Below are 16625 nucleotides of genomic sequence, written 5' to 3'. Positions count from 1 at the left end.
TGAGTCCGTACTGACCGGCTTTCTGTGAGTGAGTCAGAACTGACCAGCTCTCTGTGAGTGAGTCAGTACTGACCAACTTTCTGTGAGTGAGTCAGTACTGACCAACTTTCTGTGAGTGAGTCAGTACTGACCAGCTCTCTGTGAGTGAGTCAGTACTGACCGTGTTACTGTGAGTGAGTCAGTACTGACCATCTCTCTGTGAGTGAGTCAGTACTGACTGGCTCTCTGTGAGTGAGTCAGTACTGACCGGCTTTCTGTGAGTGAGTCTGTACTGACCGGCTTTCTGTGAGTGAGTCAGTACTGACCAGCTCTCTGTGAGTGAGTCAGTACTGACCAGCTCTCCGTGAGTGAGTAAGTACTGACCCGCTCTCTGTGAGTGAGCCAGTACTGACCGTGTTACTGTGAGTGAGTCAGTACTGACCGGCGTTCTGTGAGTGAGTCAGTACTGACCAGCTCTCTGTGAGTGAGTCAGTACTGACCAGCTCTCTGTGAGTGAGTCAGTACTGACCGTGTTACTGTGAGTGAGTCAGTACTGACCCGCTTTCTGTGAGTGAGTCAGTACTGACCGTGTTACTGTGAGTGAGTCAGTACTGACCCGCTTTCTGTGAGTGTGTCAGTACTGACCAGCTCTCTGTGAGTGAGTCAGTACTGACCAGCTCTCTGTGAGTGAGTCAGTACTGACCAACTTTCTGTGAGTGAGTCAGTACTGACCGGCTCTCTGTGAGTGAGTCAGTACTGACCCGCTTTCTGTGAGTGAGTCAGTACTGACCAGCTCTCTGTGAGTGAGTCAGTACTGACCAGCTCTCCGTGAGTGAGTCAGTACTGACCAGCTCTCTGTGAGTGAGCCAGTACTGACCGTGTTACTGTGAGTGAGTCAGTACTGACCGGCTTTCTGTGAGTGAGTCAGTACTGACCGTGTTACTGTGAGTGAGTCAGTACTGACCCGCTTTCTGTAAGTGAGTTAGTATTGACCAACTCTCTGTGAGTGAGTCAGTACTGCCCGGCTTTCTGTGAGTGAGTCAGTGCTGACCAGCTCTCTGTGAGTGAGTCAGTACTGACCAGCTCTCTGTGAGTGAGTCAGTACTGACCGGCTTTCTGTGAGTGAGTCAGTAATGACCGGCTTTCTGTGAGTGAGTCAGTACTGACCGGCTCTCTGTGAGTGAGTCAGTACTGACCGGCTCTCTGTGAGTGAGTCAGTACTGACCAGCTCTCTGTGAGTGAGTCAGAACTGACCAGCTCTCTGTGAGTGAGTCAGTACTGACCAGCTCTCTGTGAGTGAGTCAGTACTGACCAGCTCTCTGTGAGTGAGTCAGTACTGACCAGCTATCTGTGAGTGAGTCAGTACTGACCAGCTTTCTGTGAGTGAGTCCGTTCTGACCAGCTCTCTGTGAGTGAGTCAGTACTGACCAGCTTTCTGTGAGTGAGCCAGTAATGACCGGCTTTCTGTGAGTGAGTCAGTAATGACCAGCTTTCTGTGAGTGAGTCAGTACTGACCCGCTTTCTGTGAGTGAGTCAGTACTGACCAGCTCTCTGTGAGTGAGTCATTACTGACCAATTTTCGGTGAGTGAGTCAGTACTGACCAGCTCTCTGTGAGTGAGTCAGTAATGACCAACTTTCTGTGAGTGAGTCAGTACTGACCAGCTTTCTGTGAGTGAGTCAGTACTGACCAGCTCTCTGTGAGTGAGTCAGTAATGACCAACTTTCTGTGAGTGAGTCAGTACTGACCAGCTTTCTGTGAGTGAGTCAGTACTGACCAACTTTCTGTGAGTGAGTCAGGACTGACCAGCTCTCTGTGAGTGAGTCAGTACTGACCATCTCTCTGTGAGTGAGTCAGTACTGACCGTGTTACTGTGAGTTAGTCAGTACTGACCAGCTCTCTGTGAGTGAGTCAGTACTGACCAGCTCTCTGTGAGTGAGTCAGTACTGACCGGCTCTCTGTGAGTGAGTCAGTACTGACCGGCTTTCTGTGAGTGAGTCAGTACTGACCAACTTTCTGTGAGTGAGTCAGTACTGACCAACTTTCTGTGAGTGAGTCAGTACTGACCAGCTCTCTGTGAGTGAGTCAGTACTGACCAACTTTCTGTGAGTGAGTCAGTACTGATCAGCTTTCTGTGAGTGAGTCACGACTGACCAGCTTTCTGTGAGTGAGTCAGTACTGACCAGCTTTCTGTGAGTGAGTCAGTACTGACCGTGTTACTGTGAGTGAGTCAGTACTGACCAGCTCTCTGTGAGTGAGTCAGTACTGACCGTGTTACTGTGAGTGAGTCAGTACTGACCAACTTTCTGTGAGTGTGGAAGTACTGACCAGCTCTCTGTGAGTAAGTCAGTACTGACCAGCTCTCTGTGAGTGAGTCAGTACTGACCAGCTCTCTGTGAGTGAGTCAGTACTGACCAGCTTTCTGTGAGTGAGTCAGTACTGATCGTGTTACTGTGAGTAAGTCAGTACTGACCAGCTCTCTGTGAGTGAGTCAATACTGACCGGCTTTCTGTGAGTGAGTCAGCGATGACCAACTTTCTGTGAGTGAGTCAGTACTGACCAGCTTTCTGTGAGTGAGTCAGTACTGACCAGCTTCCTGTGAGTGAGTCAGTACTGACAAGCTTTCTGTGAGTGAGTCAGTACAGACCAGCTTTCTGTGAGTGAGTCAGTACTGACCAGCTTTTTGTGAGTGAGTCAGTACTGACCAGCTCTCTGTGAGTGAGTCAGTACTGACCGTGTTACTGTGAGTGAGTCAGTACTGACCAGCTCTCTGTGAGTGAGTCAGTACTGACCGTGTTACTGTGAGTGAGTCAGTATTGACCAGCTCTCCGTGAGTGAGTCAGTACTGACCAGCTTTCTGTGAGTGAGTCAGTACTGACCGTGTTACTGTGAGTGAGTCAGTACTGACCAGCTCTCTGTGAGTGAGTCAGTACTGACCGTGTTACTGTGAGTGAGTCAGTACTGACCAGCTCTCTGTGAGTGAGTCAGTACTGACCAGCTTTCTGTGAGTGAGTCAGTACTGACCGGCTTTCTGTGAGTGAGTCAGTACTGACCAACTTTCTGTGAGTGAGTCAGTACTGACCAACTTTCTGTGAGTGAGTCAGTACTGAACAGCTCTCCGTGAGTGAGTCAGTACTGACCAACTTTCTGTGAGTGAGTCAGTACTGACCAGCTTTCTGTGAGTGAGTCAGTACTGACCAGCTCTCAGTGAGTGAGTCAGTACTGACCGTGTTACTGTGAGTGAGTCAGTACTGACCGGCTTTCTGTGAGTGAGTCAGTACTGACCAGCTCTCTGTGAGTGAGTCAGTACAGACCGGCTTTCTGTGAGTGAGTCAGTACTGACCGTGTTACTGTGAGTGAGTCAGTACTGACCGTGTTTCTGTGAGTGAGTCAGTACTGACCAGCTTTCTGTGAGTGAGTCAGTACTGACCGGCTCTCTGTGAGTGAGTCAGTACTGACCGGCTTTCTTTGAGTGAGTCAGTACTGACCAGCTCTCTGTGAGTGAGTCAGTACTGACCCGCTTTCTGTGAGTGAGTCAGTACTGACCAGCTCTCTGTGAGTGAGTCATCACTGACCCGCTTTCTGTGAGTGAGTCAGTACTGACCAGCTCTCTGTGAGTGAGTCAGTACTGACCAGATCTCTGTGAGTGAGTCAGTACTGACCAGCTCTCTGTGAGTGAGTCAGTACTGACCGTGTTACTGTGAGTGTGTCAGTACTGACCAGCTCTCTGTGAGTGAGTCAGTACTGACCAGCTCTCTGTGAGTGAGTCAGTACTGACCAGCTCTCTGTGAGTGAGTCAGTACTGACCAGCTATCTGTGAGTGAGTCAGTCCTGACCAGCTTTCTGTGAGTGAGTCCGTTCTGACCAGCTCTCTGTGAGTGAGTCAGTACTGACCAGCTTTCTGTGAGTGAGCCAGTAATGACCGGCATTCTGTGAGTGAGTCAGTAATGACCGGCTTTCTGTGAGTGAGTCAGTACTGACCCGCTTTCTGTGAGTGAGTCAGTACTGACCAGCTCTCTGTGAGTGAGTCATTACTGACCAACTTTCGGTGAGTGAGTCAGTACTGACCAGCTCTCTGTGAGTGAGTCAGTAATGACCAACTTTCTGTGAGTGAGTCAGTAATGACCAACTTTCTGTGAGTGAGTCAGTACTGACCAGCTTTCTGTGAGTGAGTCAGTACTGACCAACTTTCTGTGAGTGAGTCAGTACTGACCGGCTCTCTGTGAGTGAGTAAGTACTGACCCGCTCTCTGTGAGTGAGTCAGTACTGACCAACTTTCTGTGAGTTAGTCAGTACTGACCCGCTCTCTGTGAGTGAGTCAGTACTGACCCGCTCTCTGTGAGTGAGTCAGTACTGACCAACTTTCTGTGAGTGAGTCAGTACTGACCAGCTCTCCGTGAGTGAGTCAGTACTGACCAGCTCTCCGTGAGTGAGTCAGTACTGACCCGCTCTCTGTGAGTGAGCCAGTACTGACCGTGTTACTGTGAGTGAGTCAGTACTGACCCGCTTTCTGTGAGTGAGTCAGTACTGACCGTGTTACTGTGAGTGAGTCAGTACTGACCGTGTTACTGTGAGTGAGTCAGTACTGACCAGCTTTCTGTGAGTGAGTCAGTACTGACCAGCTCTCTGTGAGTGAGTCAGTACTGACCAGCTCTCTGTGAGTGAGTCAGTACTGACCAGCTTTCTGTGAGTGAGTCAGTACTGACCAGCTCTCTGTGAGTGAGTCAGTACTGACCGTGTTACTGTGAGTGAGTCAGTACTGACCATCTCTCTGTGAGTGAGTCAGTACTGACCAGCTCTCTGTGAGTGAGTCAGTACTGACCGGCTCTCTGTGAGTGAGTCAGTACTGACCGGCTTTCTGTGAGTGTGTCAGTACTGACCAACTTTCTGTGAGTGAGTCAGTACTGACCAACTTTCTGTGAGTGAGTCAGTACTGACCAGCTCTCTGTGAGTGAGTCAGTACTGACCAACTTTCTGTGAGTGAGTCAGTACTGACCGGCTCTCTGTGAGTGAGTCAGTACTGACCAGCTTTCTGTGAGTGAGTCACGACTGACCAGCTTTCTGTGAGTGAGTCAGTACTGACCAGCTCTCTGCGAGTGAGTCAGTACTGACCAGCTTTCTGTGAGTGAGTCAGTACTGACCAGCTCTCTGTGAGTGAGTCAGTACTGACCAGCTCTCTGTGAGTGAGTCAATACTGACCAGCTATCTGTGAGTGAGTCAGTACTGACCAGCTTTCTGTGAGTGAGTCCGTTCTGACCAGCTCTCTGTGAGTGAGTCAGTACTGACCAGCTTTCTGTGAGTGAGCCAGTAATGACCGGCTTTCTGTGAGTGAGTCAGTAATGACCGGCTTTCTGTGAGTGAGTCAGTACTGACCCGCTTTCTGTGAGTGAGTCAGTACTGACCAGCTCTCTGTGAGTGAGTCATTACTGACCAATTTTCGGTGAGTGAGTCAGTACTGACCAGCTCTCTGTGAGTGAATCAGTAATGACCAACTTTCTGTGAGTGAGTCAGTACTGACCAGCTTTCTGTGAGTGAGTCAGTACTGACCAGCTCTCTGTGAGTGAGTCAGTAATGACCAACTTTCTGTGAGTGAGTAAGTACTGACCAGCTTTCTGTGAGTGAGTCAGTACTGACCAACTTTCTGTGAGTGAGTCAGGACTGACCAGCTCTCTGTGAGTGAGTCAGTACTGACCATCTCTCTGTGAGTGAGTCAGTACTGACCGTGTTACTGTGAGTTAGTCAGTACTGACCAGCTCTCTGTGAGTGAGTCAGTACTGACCAGCTCTCTGTGAGTGAGTCAGTACTGACCGGCTCTCTGTGAGTGAGTCAGTACTGACCGGCTTTCTGTGAGTGAGTCAGTACTGACCAACTTTCTGTGAGTGAGTCAGTACTGACCAACTTTCTGTGAGTGAGTCAGTACTGACCAGCTCTCTGTGAGTGAGTCAGTACTGACCAACTTTCTGTGAGTGAGTCAGTACTGACCAGCTTTCTGTGAGTGAGTCACGACTGACCAGCTTTCTGTGAGTGAGTCAGTACTGACCAGCTCTCTGTGAGTGAGTCAGTACTGACCAGCTTTCTGTGAGTGAGTCAGTACTGACCGTGTTACTGTGAGTGAGTCAGTACTGACCAGCTCTCTGTGAGTGAGTCAGTACTGACCGTGTTACTGTGAGTGAGTCAGTACTGACCAACTTTCTGTGAGTGTGGAAGTACTGACCAGCTCTCTGTGAGTAAGTCAGTACTGACCAGCTCTCTGTGAGTGAGTCAGTACTGACCAGCTCTCTGTGAGTGAGTCAGTACTGACCAGCTTTCTGTGAGTGAGTCAGTACTGATCGTGTTACTGTGAGTAAGTCAGTACTGACCAGCTCTCTGTGAGTGAGTCAATACTGACCGGCTTTCTGTGAGTGAGTCAGCGATGACCAACTTTCTGTGAGTGAGTCAGTACTGACCAGCTTTCTGTGAGTGAGTCAGTACTGACCAGCTTCCTGTGAGTGAGTCAGTACTGACCAGCTTTCTGTGAGTGAGTCAGTACAGACCAGCTTTCTGTGAGTGAGTCAGTACTGACCAGCTTTCTGTGAGTGAGTTAGTACTGACCAGCTCTCTGTGAGTGAGTCAGTACTGACCAGCTTTCTGTGAGTGAGTCAGTACTGACCGTGTTACTGTGAGTGAGTCAGTACTGACCAGCTCTCTGTGAGTGAGTCAGTACTGACCAGCTTTCTGTGAGTGAGTCAGTACTGACCGGCTTTCTGTGAGTGAGTCAGTACTGACCAGCTTTCTGTGAGTGAGTCAGTACTGACCGGCTTTCTGTGAGTGAGTCAGTACTGACCAACTTTCTGTGAGTGAGTCAGTACTGACCAACTTTCTGTGAGTGAGTCAGTACTGAACAGCTCTCCGTGAGTGAGTCAGTACTGACCAACTTTCTGTGAGTGAGTCAGTACTGACCAGCTTTCTGTGAGTGAGTCAGTACTGACCAGCTCTCAGTGAGTGAGTCAGTACTGACCGTGTTACTGTGAGTGAGTCAGTACTGACCGGCTTTCTGTGAGTGAGTCAGTACTGACCAGCTCTCTGTGAGTGAGTCAGTACAGACCGGCTTTCTGTGAGTGAGTCAGTACTGACCGTGTTACTGTGAGTGAGTCAGTACAGACCGGCTTTCTGTGAGTGAGTCAGTACTGACCGTGTTACTGTGAGTGTGTCAGTACTGACCGTGTTTCTGTGAGTGAGTCAGTACTGACCAGCTTTCTGTGAGTGAGTCAGTACTGACCGGCTCTCTGTGAGTGAGTCAGTACTGACCGGCTTTCTGTGAGTGAGTCAGTACTGACCAGCTCTCTGTGAGTGAGTCAGTACTGACCCGCTTTCTGTGAGTGAGTCAGTACTGACCAGCTCTCTGTGAGTGAGTCAGTACTGATCCGCTTTCTGTGAGTGAGTCAGTACTGACCAGCTCTCTGTGAGTGAGTCAGTACTGACCAGATCTCTGTGAGTGAGTCAGTACTGACCAGCTCTCTGTGAGTGAGTCAGTACTGACCGTGTTACTGTGAGTGTGTCAGTACTGACCAGCTCTCTGTGAGTGAGTCAGTACTGACCAGCTCTCCGTGAGTGAGTCAGTACTGACCGGCTTTCTGTGAGTGAGTCAGTACTGACTAGCTCTCCGTGAGTGAGTCAGTACTGACCAGCTCTCTGTGAGTGAGTCAATACTGATCGTGTTACTGTGAGTGAGTCAGTACTGACTAGCTCTCCGTGAGTGAGTCAGTACTGACCAGCTTTCTGTGAGTGAGTCAGTACTGACCGGCTTTCTGTGAGTGAGTCAGTACTGACCGGCTTTCTGTGAGTGAGTCAGTAATGACCGGCTTTCTGTGAGTGAGTCAGTAATGACCGGCTTTCTGTGAGTGAGTCAGTCCTGACCAGCTCTCTGTGAGTGAGTCAGTAATGACCGGCTTTCTGTGAGTGAGTCAGTCCTGACCAGCTCTCTGTGAGTGAGTCAGTACTGACCGTGTTACTGTGAGTGTGTCAGTACTGACCAGCTCTCTGTGAGTGAGTCAGTACTGACCAGCTCTCTGTGAGTGAGTCAGTACTGACCAGCTCTCTGTGAGTGAGTCAGTACTGACCGGCTTTCTGTGAGTGAGTCAGTACTGACCAGCTCTCTGTGAGTGAGTCAGTACTGACCCGCTTTCTGTGAGTGAGTCAGTACTGACCAGCTCTCTGTGAGTGAGTCAGTACTGACCACCTCTCTGTGAGTGAGTCAGTACTGACCGGCTTTCTGTGAGTGAGTCAGTACTGACCAGCTTTCTGTGAGTGAGTCAGTACTGACAAGCTTTCTGTGAGTGAGTCAGTACTGACCAGCTCTCTGTGAGTGAGTCAGTACTGACCAGCTCTCTGTGAGTGAGTCAGTACTGACCAGCTCTCTGTGACTGAGTCAGTACTGACCGTGTTACTGTGAGTGAGTCAGTGCTGACCGGCTCTCTGTGAGTAAGTCAGTACTGACCGTGTTACTGTGAGTGAGTCAGCACTGACCGGCTCTCTGTGAGTGAGTCAGTACTGACCCGCTTTCTGTGAGTGAGTCAGTACTGACCGGCTCTCTGTGAGTGAGTCAGTACTGACCGTGTTACTGTGAGTGAGTCAGTACTGACCGGCTCTCTGTGAGTGAGTCAGTACTGACCAGCTTTCTGTGAGTGAGTCAGTACTGACCAGCTCTCGGTGAGTGAGTCAGTACTGACCAGCTCTCTGTGAGTGAGTCAGTACTGACCAGCTCTCTGTGAGTGAGTCAGTACTGACCGTGTTACTGTGAGTGAGTCAGTACTGACCAGCTCTCTGTGAGTGAGTCAGTACCGACCAGCTCTCTGTGATTGAGTCAGTACTGACCAGCTCTCTGTGAGTGAGTCAGTACTGACCAGCTTTCTGTGAGTAAGTCAGTACTGACCAGCTTTCTGTGAGTGAGTCAGTACTGACCAGCTCTCTGTGAGTGAGTCAGTACTGACCGCCTTTCTGTGAGTGAGTCAGTACTGACCAACTTTCTGTGAGTGAGTCAGTACTGACCAACTTTCTGTGAGTGAGTCAGCTCTGACCAACTTACTGTGAGTGAGTCAGTACTGAACAGCTCTCTGTGAGTGAGTCAGTACTGACAGGCTTTCTGTGAGTGAGTCAGTACTGACCAGCTCTCTGTGAGTGAGTCAGTACTGACCAGCTCTCTGTGAGTGAGTCAGTACTGACCAGCTCTCTGTGAGTAAGTCAGTACTGACCAGCTCTCTGTGAGTGAGTCAGTACTGACCAGCTCTCTGTGAGTGAGTCAGTACTGACCAGCTTTCTGTGAGTGAGTCAGTACTGACCACCTCTCTGTGAGTGAGACAGTACTGACCGGCTTTCTGTGAGTGAGTCAGTACTGACCAGCTTTCTGTGAGTGAGTCAGTACTGACCGTGTTACTGTGAGTGAGTCAGTACTGACCCGCTTTCTGTGAGTGAGTCAGTACTGACCGTGTTACTGTGAGTGAGTCAGTACTGACCCGCTTTCTGTGAGTGAGTCAGTACTGACCGTGTTACTGTGAGTGAGTCAGTACTGACCCGCTTTCTGTGAGTGAGTCAGTACTGACCAGCTCTCTGTGAGTGAGTCAGTACTGACCCGCTTTCTGTGAGTGAGTCAGTACTGACCAGCTCTCTGTGAGTGAGTCAGTACTGACCAGATCTCTGTGAGTGAGTCAGTACTGACCAGCTCTCTGTGAGTGAGTCAGTACTGACCGTGTTACTGTGAGTGTGTCAGTACTGACCAGCTCTCTGTGAGTGAGTCAGTACTGACCAGCTCTCCGTGAGTGAGTCAGTACTGACCGTCTTTCTGTGAGTGAGTCAGTACTGACTAGCTCTCCGTGAGTGAGTCAGTACTGACCAGCTCTCTGTGAGTGAGTCAATACTGATCGTGTTACTGTGAGTGAGTCAGTACTGACTAGCTCTCCGTGAGTGAGTCAGTACTGACCAGCTTTCTGTGAGTGAGTCAGTACTGACCGGCTTTCTGTGAGTGAGTCAGTACTGACCGGCTTTCTGTGAGTGAGTCAGTAATGACCGGCTTTCTGTGAGTGAGTCAGTAATGACCGGCTTTCTGTGAGTGAGTCAGTCCTGACCAGCTCTCTGTGAGTGAGTCAGTAATGACCGGCTTTCTGTGAGTGAGTCAGTCCTGACCAGCTCTCTGTGAGTGAGTCAGTACTGACCGTGTTACTGTGAGTGTGTCAGTACTGACCAGCTCTCTGTGAGTGAGTCAGTACTGACCAGCTCTCTGTGAGTGAGTCAGTACTGACCAGCTTTCTGTGAGTGAGTCAGTACTGACCAGCTTTCTGTGAGTGAGTCAGTACTGACCAGCTCTCTGTGAGTGAGTCAGTACTGACCAGCTCTCTGTGAGTGAGTCAGTACTGACCAGCTCTCTGTGACTGAGACAGTACTGACCGTGTTACTGTGAGTGAGTCAGTGCTGACCGGCTCTCTGTGAGTAAGTCAGTACTGACCGTGTTACTGTGAGTGAGTCAGCACTGACCGGCTCTCTGTGAGTGAGTCAGTACTGACCCGCTTTCTGTGAGTGAGTCAGTACTGACCGGCTCTCTGTGAGTGAGTCAGTACTGACCGTGTTACTGTGAGTGAGTCAGTACTGAACGGCTCTCTGTGAGTGAGTCAGTACTGACCAGCTTTCTGTGAGTGAGTCAGTACTGACCAGCTCTCGGTGAGTGAGTCAGTACTGACCAGCTCTCTGTGAGTGAGTCAGTACTGACCAGCTCTCTGTGAGTGAGTCAGTACTGACCGTGTTACTGTGAGTGAGTCAGTACTGACCAGCTCTCTGTGAGTGAGTCAGTACTGACCAGCTCTCTGTGATTGAGTCAGTACTGACCAGCTTTCTGTGAGTAAGTCAGTACTGACCAGCTTTCTGTGAGTGAGTCAGTACTGACCAGCTCTCTGTGAGTGAGTCAGTACTGACCGCCTTTCTGTGAGTAAGTCAGTACTGACCAGCTTTCTGTGAGTGAGTCAGTACTGACCGCCTTTCTGTGAGTAAGTCAGTACTGACCAGCTCTCTGTGAGTGAGTCAGTACTGACCAGCTTTCTGTGAGTAAGTCAGTACTGACCAGCTTTCTGTGAGTGAGTCAGTACTGACCAGCTCTCTGTGAGTGAGTCAGTACTGACCGCCTTTCTGTGAGTGAGTCAGTACTGACCAACTTTCTGTGAGTGAGTCAGTACTGACCAACTTTCTGTGAGTGAGTCAGTACTGACCAGCTTTCTGTGAGTGAGTCACGACTGACCAGCTCTCGGTGAGTGAGTCAGTACTGACCAGCTCTCTGTGAGTGAGTCAGTACTGACCAGCTCTCTGTGAGTGAGTCAGTACTGACCGTGTTACTGTGAGTGAGTCAGTACTGACCAGCTCTCTGTGAGTGAGTCAGTACTGACCAGCTCTCTGTGATTGAGTCAGTACTGACCAGCTTTCTGTGAGTAAGTCAGTACTGACCAGCTTTCTGTGAGTGAGTCAGTACTGACCAGCTCTCTGTGAGTGAGTCAGTACTGACCGCCTTTCTGTGAGTAAGTCAGTACTGACCAGCTTTCTGTGAGTGAGTCAGTACTGACCGCCTTTCTGTGAGTAAGTCAGTACTGACCAGCTCTCTGTGAGTGAGTCAGTACTGACCAGCTTTCTGTGAGTAAGTCAGTACTGACCAGCTTTCTGTGAGTGAGTCAGTACTGACCAGCTCTCTGTGAGTGAGTCAGTACTGACCGCCTTTCTGTGAGTGAGTCAGTACTGACCAACTTTCTGTGAGTGAGTCAGTACTGACCAACTTTCTGTGAGTGAGTCAGCTCTGACGAACTTACTGTGAGTGAGTCAGTACTGACCAGCTCTCTGTGAGTGAGTCAGTACTGACCAGCTCTCTGTGAGTGAGTCAGTACTGACCAGCTCTCTGTGAGTAAGTCAGTACTGACCAGCTCTCTGTGAGTGAGTCAGTACTGACCAGCTCTCTGTGAGTGAGTCAGTACTGACCAGCTTTCTGTGAGTGAGTCAGTACTGACCACCTCTCTGTGAGTGAGACAGTACTGACCGGCTTTCTGTGAGTGAGTCAGTACTGACCAGCTTTCTGTGAGTGAGTCAGTACTGACCGTGTTACTGTGAGTGAGTCAGTACTGACCCGCTTTCTGTGAGTGAGTCAGTACTGACCGTGTTACTGTGAGTGAGTCAGTACTGACCCGCTTTCTGTGAGTGAGTCAGTACTGACCAGCTCTCTGTGAGTGAGTCAGTACTGACCAGCTCTCTGTGAGTGAGTCAGTACTGACCAGCTCTCTGTGAGTGAGTCAGTACTGACCGGCTTTCGGTGAGTGAGTCAGTACTGACCAACTTTCTGTGAGTGAGTCAGTACTGACCAGCTCTCTGTGAGTGAGTCAGTACTGACCAGCTTTCTGTGAGTGACTCAGTACTGACCGGGTCTCTGTGAGTGATTCACGACTGACCAGCTTTCTGTGAGTGTGTCAGTACTGACCAGCTTTCTGTGAGTGAGTCAGTACTGACCAGCTGTCCGTGAATGAGTCAGTACTGACCGGCTTTCTGTGAATGTGTCAGTACTGACCAGCTCTCTGTGAGTGAGTCAGTACTGACCAGCTCTCCGTGAATGAGTCAGTACTGACCGGCTTTCTCTGAGTGAGTCAGTACTGACTAGCTCTCCGTGAGTGAGTCAGTACTGACCGGCTTTCTGTGAGTGAGTCAGTAATGACCGGCTTTCTGTGAGTGAGTCAGTAATGACTGGCTTTCTGTGAGTGAGTCAGTACTGACCAGCTCTCTGTGAGTGAGTCAGTAATGACCGGCTTTCTGTGAGTGAGTCAGTACTGACCAGCTCTCTGTGAGTGAGTCAGTACTGACCGTGTTACTGTGAGTGAGTCAGTACTGACCGGCTTTCTGTGAGTGAGTCAGTACTGACCAGCTTTCTGTGAGTGAGTCAGTACTGACCAGCTTTCTGTGAGTGAGTCAGTACTGACCAGCTCTCTGTGAGTGAGTCAGTACTGACCGTGTTACTGTGAGTGAGTCAGTACTGACCGGCTCTCTGTGAGTGAGTCAGTACTGACCAGCTCTCTGTGAGTGTGTGAGTACTGACCAGCTCTCTGTGAGTAAGTCAGTACTGACCAGCTCTCTGTGAGTGAGTCAGTACTGACCGGCTCTCTGTGAGTAAGTCAGTACTGACCACCTCTCTGTGAGTGAGACAGTACTGACCGGCTTTCTGTGAGTGAGTCAGTACTGACCAGCTTTCTGTGAGTGAGTCAGTACTGACCGTGTTACTGTGAGTGAGTCAGTACTGACCCGCTTTCTGTGAGTGAGTCAGTACTGACCGTGTTACTGTGAGTGAGTCAGTACTGACCCGCTTTCTGTGAGTGAGTCAGTACTGACCAGCTCTCTGTGAGTGAGTCAGTACTGACCAGCTCTCTGTGAGTGAGTCAGTACAGACCAGCTCTCTGTGAGTGAGTCAGTACTGACCGGCTTTCGGTGAGTGAGTCAGTACTGACCAACTTTCTGTGAGTGAGTCAGTACTGACCGGGTCTCTGTGAGTGATTCACGACTGACCAGCTTTCTGTGAGTGTGTCAGTACTGACCGGCTCTCCGTGAATGAGTCAGTACTGACCGGCTTTCTGTGAATGTGTCAGTACTGACCAGCTCTCTGTGAGTGAGTCAGTACTGACCAGCTCTCCGTGAATGAGTCAGTACTGACCGGCTTTCTCTGAGTGAGTCAGTACTGACTAGCTCTCCGTGAGTGAGTCAGTACTGACCGGCTTTCTGTGAGTGAGTCAGTAATGACCGGCTTTCTGTGAGTGAGTCAGTAATGACCGGCTTTCTGTGAGTGAGTCAGTACTGACCAGCTCTCTGTGAGTGAGTCAGTAATGACCGGCTTTCTGTGAGTGAGTCAGTACTGACCAGCTCTCTGTGAGTGAGTCAGTACTGACCGTGTTACTGTGAGTGAGTCAGTACTGACCGGCTTTCTGTGAGTGAGTCAGTACTGACCAGCTCTCTGTGAGTGAGTCAGTACTGACCAGCTCTCTGTGAGTGAGTCAGTACTGACCGTGTTACTGTGAGTGAGTCAGTACTGACCGGCTCTCTGTGAGTGAGTCAGTACTGACCAGCTCTCTGTGAGTGTGTGAGTACTGACCAGCTCTCTGTGAGTAAGTCAGTACTGACCAGCTCTCTGTGAGTGAGTCAGTACTGACCAGCTATATGTGAGTGAGTCAGTACTGACCAGCTCTCTGTGAGTGAGTCAGTACTGACCAGCTTTCTGTGAGTGAGTCAGTGAACGGCTTTCTGTGAGTGAGTCAGTACTGACCAGCTCTCTGTGAGTGAGTCAGTACTGACCGGCTTTCTGTGAGTGAGTCAGTACTGACCAACGTTCTGTGAGTGAGTCAGTACTGACCAACTTTCTGTGAGTGAGTCAGTACTGACCAGCTCTCTGTGAGTGAGTCAGTACTGACCAGCTCTCTGTGAGTGAGTCACGACTGACCAGCTTTCTGTGAGTGAGTCACGACTGACCAGCTCTCTGTGAGTGAGTCAGTACTGACCAGCTCTCTGTGAGTGAGTCAGTACTGACCAGCTCTCTGTGAGTGAGTCAGTACTGACCGGCTTCCTGTGAGTGAGTCAGCACTGACCAACATTCTGTGAGTGAGTTACTACTGACCAGCTCTCTGTGAGTGAGTCAGTACTGACCGTGTTACTGTGAGTGAGTCAGTACTGACCGGCTTTCTGTGAGTGAGTCAGTACTGACCCGCTTTCTGTGAGTGAGTCAGTACTGACCAGCTCTCTGTGAGTGAGTCAGTACTGACCAGCTCTCTGTGAGTGAGTCAGTACTGACCGTGTGACTGTGAGTGAGTCAGTACTGACCGGCTCTCTGTGAGTGAGTCAGTACTGACCAGCTCTCTGTGAGTGAGTCAGTACTGACCAGCTCTCCGTGAGTGAGTCAGTACTGACCAGCTCTCTGTGAGTGAGTCAGTACTGACCAGCTCTCTGTGAGTGACTCAGTACTGACCGGGTTTCTGTGAGTGAGTCAGTAATGACCGGCTTTCTGTGAGTGAGTCAGTAATGACCGGCTTTCTGTGAGTGAGTCAGTAATGACCGGCTTTCTGTGAGTTAGTCAGTACTGACCGGCTCTCTGTGAGTGAGTCAGTAATGACCGGCTTTCTGTGAGTGAGTCAGTAATGACCGGATTTCTGTGAGTGAGTCAGTAATGACCGGCTTTCTGTGAGTGAGTCAGTAATGACCGGCTTTCTGTGAGTTAGTCAGTACTGACCGGCTCTCTGTGAGTGGGTCAGTACTGTCCGGCGTTCTGTGAGTGAGTCAGTACTGACCAGCTTTCTGTGAGTGAGTCAGTACTGACCAGCTCTCTGTGAGTGAGTCAGTACTGACCAGCTCTCTGTGAGTGAGTCAGTACTGACCGTGTTACTGTGAGTGAGTCAGTACTGACCGGCTTTCTGTGAGTGAGTCAGTACTGACCAGCTCTCTGTGAGTGAGTCAGTACTGACCGGATTTCTGTGAGTGAGTCAGTACTGACCAGCTCTCTGTGAGTGAGTCAGTACTGACCGTGTTACTGTGAGTGAGTCAGTACTGACCGGCTCTCTGTGAGTGAGTCAGTACTGACCAGCTCTCTGTGAGTGAGTCAGTACTGACCAGCTCTCTGTGAGTGAGTCAGTACTGACCATGTTACTGTGAGTGAGTCAGTACTGACCAGCTCTCTGTGAGTGAGTCAGTACTGACCAGCTCTCTGTGAGTGAGTCAGTACTGACCGTGTTACTGTGAGTGAGTCAGTACTGACCGGCTCTCTGTGAGTGAGTCAGTACTGACCGGCTCTCTGTGAGTGAGTCAGTACTGACCGGCTCTCTGTGAGTGAGTCAGTACTGACCGGCTTTCTGTGAGTGAGTCAGTACTGACCAGCTCTCTGTGAGTGAGTCAGTACTGACCAGCTCTCTGTGAGTGAGTCAGTACTGACCGTGTTACTGTGAGTGAGTCAGTACTGACCGGCTCTCTGTGAGTGAGTCAGTACTGACCAGCTCTCTGTGAGTGAGTCAGTACTGACCAGCTCTCTGTGAGTAAGTCAGTACTGACCAGCTCTCTGTGAGTGAGTCAGTACTGACCAGCTTTCTGTGAGTGAGTCAGTGACCGGCTTTCTGTGAGTGAGTCAGTACTGACCAGCTCTCTGTGAGTGAGTGAGTACTGACCGGCTTTCTGTGAGTTAGTCAGTACTGACCAACTTTCTGTGAGTGAGTCAGTACTGACCAACTTTCTGTGAGTGAGTCAGTACTGACCAGCTCTCTGTGAGTGAGTCAGTACTGACCAGCTTTCTGTGAGTGAGTCACGACTGACCAGCTTTCTGTGAGTGAGTCAGTACTGACCAGCTCTCTGTGAGTGAGTCAGTACTGACCAACTTTCTGTGAGTTTGTAAGTACTGACCAGCTCTCTGTGAGTGAGTCAGTACTGACCAGCTCTCTGTGAGTAAGTCAGTACTGACTAGCTCTCTGTGAGTGAGTCAGTACTGATCAACTCTCTGTGAGTGAGTTAGTACTGACCAGCTTTCTGTGAGTTAGTCAGTACTGGCCGTGTTACTGTGAGTGAGTCAGTACTGACCAGCTCTCTGTGAGTGAGTCAGTACTGACCAGCTCTCTGTGAGTGAGTCAGTACTGA

The sequence above is a fragment of the Scyliorhinus torazame genome, chromosome 10 (genome assembly GCF_047496885.1).
Source record: "Scyliorhinus torazame isolate Kashiwa2021f chromosome 10, sScyTor2.1, whole genome shotgun sequence".
NCBI lineage: Eukaryota > Metazoa > Chordata > Chondrichthyes > Carcharhiniformes > Scyliorhinidae > Scyliorhinus > Scyliorhinus torazame.
Note: the sequence above shows the minus strand (reverse complement) of the source record.